Below are 3,127 nucleotides of genomic sequence, written 5' to 3'. Positions count from 1 at the left end.
TGAGTCTTCTTTCTTTTTTTCTTAGTCTAGCTGAAGATTTGTCAACTTTGTTTATCTTTTCGGAAAACCAAATCTTAGTTTTGTTGATTTTTTTTCTATTGTTTTTCTATTCTCTATTTTGTTTATTTCTGCTCTAATCTTTATTATTTCTTTTCTTCGGCTAACTTTGGGCTTCCCTACCGCTCCTGACCTCTGGCCCAAGACAGGGATATAGGTTTTAGTTCTCAAAAAAGGTAAGGGGTTTTGAAGAGACCGAAAACATTTTTATCCTTTTTCAGGCCATTTTTCTCTGTTATATATTCTTCACTGTCAATTTTACCCTTCCATATCTGTGGGAGGAGGGGTGACATAGTCACCAAGCTACTTCCTACTGAATTGGGGTGATGTTTTAGCTGGAAGGTACAGATAATCAAGTGAAAAAGGGCATAAGCAATAACTACAACCATGAGGACTGACAAGGTGAAATGGACAATCTCTTTACACTTAATGTCCGGTACAGGGATGGGTTAGAAAAGAAACATGGGACCTCTGAGCACAGAGCCATTAGTTGTGTCCTATAGGTGATCTGAGAGACCGGCTCCTGCAAATTCAGACATCATTTAAAGAAATACTTGTACCAAACAAGGTTTAGGGTAACACACCCAGCAGCAAGACAGATCAACAGAAGAGGTGATAGCCTGGAGAAATCCTCACTGAGAAGTTGACCCCCTATAGACAGAACAAATAACCAAAGAAAGATTAGTGAAAATATCATCATTTTCATGTTCTTCTTTTTCTCAAGCATACACTTTAGATTGCCTAAATGCTGGCGCCTCCAGTGGGGGCTACACTTCTTTACTTTGGTGTGATGGACCCAAGGTTTTACTTCTGACAATTTTAACGAGGTGTGAGTTGTTAGAGGCACTTTCACTTTTCTGTTTCCAACTGGGGCAGGGACCTGAATGAGGCAAACTCATGTACAGAGGTTAGCACCTGATGCACTCGTTTGACATACTGTTTTATTCTATTTTCTTTTACTCATGGTTATATTACCATACTTGCCTTTGGGTGTTAGGAAGTGTCTTTCATAACCTATTTTTTTCAAGGAGCTTAACTGCTTCCCTGCTTCTAAAGGGCTACCCTTATCCAAAGGAAGGCAAGTGATAATATCTTATCCTACTTTAGTTGGGTTTCCTGTATAAGTTCCAGGATGCATGCAATTTCTATTCGAGGTATAGGGCTTTGTTTACTTGCTGGGTTACCTCTGCTACAAAGGAGGGTCTATTATCACTCTTGCAAAATATCCAGAGCTCTGTGGAGTGTGCTCCTGGGTCCTCTTGGCAATGAGGTGTCTATTGATGTCCTCACAGTAGGAGGAAGAGTTGCTGAACATCTCTGTAGCTGTCTGTCCATAGCCTCCATTACCAGCATGTTATTCTCCATTTGCCTGGCCTCTTTCCTTGGACTGTTGATGCCCATCATCCCATCATCCTCCGAAGCCTGTTCCTGTACACATGCAGGAACTCGGCGAAGGCCCTGTCTCCTCCTGGTAGGAGCCCATCTTGGAGTGAGTTCCTCCAGAAGGATTCCAATACCATTACGATGCTCCTTTCTTTCCTCCATGTAGGAAAAGCCTCTACCCAGCCTGAAAAGGTATCTACCAATATAAGCCTAAGCATCTGAGTGAAACTGCCAATCGTTGAAGGGGTGGACCTCCACATGTTGGGCTTCCTGTGTAGCAGGTCACCTTTCTGACTTTGGACCACTCCAAGCATAGAAACAGTTAGTTGTACCTGGAGTCCTCCCAAATGAGGTACCACCAAATCCATCAAGGCATCACACTCTCATTGTGTGTATTCATGCAGGTGCCTCATAAGAGGCTGAACCACAGCACTGGGTAGGAGATGAGTCTATGAGAATTCTATCTCTATTTAGCTGTGCCATACCAATGTCAGAGCCCCAGTCTTCAGTTTTAAAGGGGATCTAAATCTAGTCAGGGTGTCAAGGCCCTGGGGAACAGATTACCTCTAGTGTCCTCCTCAGCAGCCCTATCAGTGTCCTGACTTCTTTTTGGCATGCTAGCCACCTGCTTGGGCTCAGCCATGACCTTTATCGAGGCCACTATTTCAGTGGCATACTTAATTTTCTTATTTCCTGCCATCAGGAGACCCTTTTTGTTTCCAGTGGCACTATGAGCCTGCACAATAATAAAAGCATATTTAGAGTCTGTATAAATGTTTACCTTTTTCCTCTTGATAACTACAGCTCAGCTTCCTGGGCTGAAGTCCCAGGTGGCAGTGCCACTGCCATGATCACCGTATATCCAGCCCTTCGTTGTCCATAAAGCTGCTCCCATCAGTGAAAGAGATCCCAATCTTGCTCTGATATTGGCTGATCTGACAGATCCATCCTGCTAGAATACACAGCCTCCAGAACCTCTAAACAGTCATGTTGTAAACACTCATTCTCTTTGGCTGGCAAAAGGGTGGCAGGATTGAGAATAGACACAGCTCACAAGTAGCTGTTACTGCCCAGAGGCAAAGAGGCCATTCTCTTACAATATTGTTCAGTGGCTTTGACATGCCACTGGCCATGGGATGCCTCTCAGCATCTATACTAAGACTTTAAGGCTCATTCCTTGTTTTTCTCCATACAATGGCTTTACCATTAAGTCCAAAGTCTGGGATCCAGATGCCATTCCTAGGAACTCTAGATAAGCTACTGCAAGTTTACAAATCTGTCCAATTGCAGGTTCCACAAGTCCCCTGCTAAGCTTCTATCAAACAGAGCAAGAAAGCCCTTTGAACCCATGAGACAACACAGTCTCAGGATCCTGCCATTTAAATGTAACTGAGTACCATTCAAGTTCCTCAGCCACTTGCTTACACTGCCTCACTGCTGCCTGGCTCCTCCCCCACTGCTCCCTGTCTGGCTGGGTGTGGCTGGTGCTAGGATCAGGGCTGGGGCTGGGGGAAGGGAGCCTCCACCCAACCGCTTCTGCCTATGCGAATTGGCACCAATTGAATCCCCATTGTCAATTTTTCCCAGGGCTCCTGTGGCAATATTTGAAGCAGAGGTCTCTGGCGCCCTCCTTCTTTGTCTGAATTCTGGACTTGAAAAAATATATTTTGTCTCCTGGGGGGCTTCT

The sequence above is a fragment of the Propithecus coquereli genome, unplaced genomic scaffold (genome assembly GCF_000956105.1).
Source record: "Propithecus coquereli isolate 6110/MARCELLA unplaced genomic scaffold, Pcoq_1.0 Scaffold202, whole genome shotgun sequence".
NCBI lineage: Eukaryota > Metazoa > Chordata > Mammalia > Primates > Indriidae > Propithecus > Propithecus coquereli.
This window is presented reverse-complemented; position numbering follows the sequence as displayed.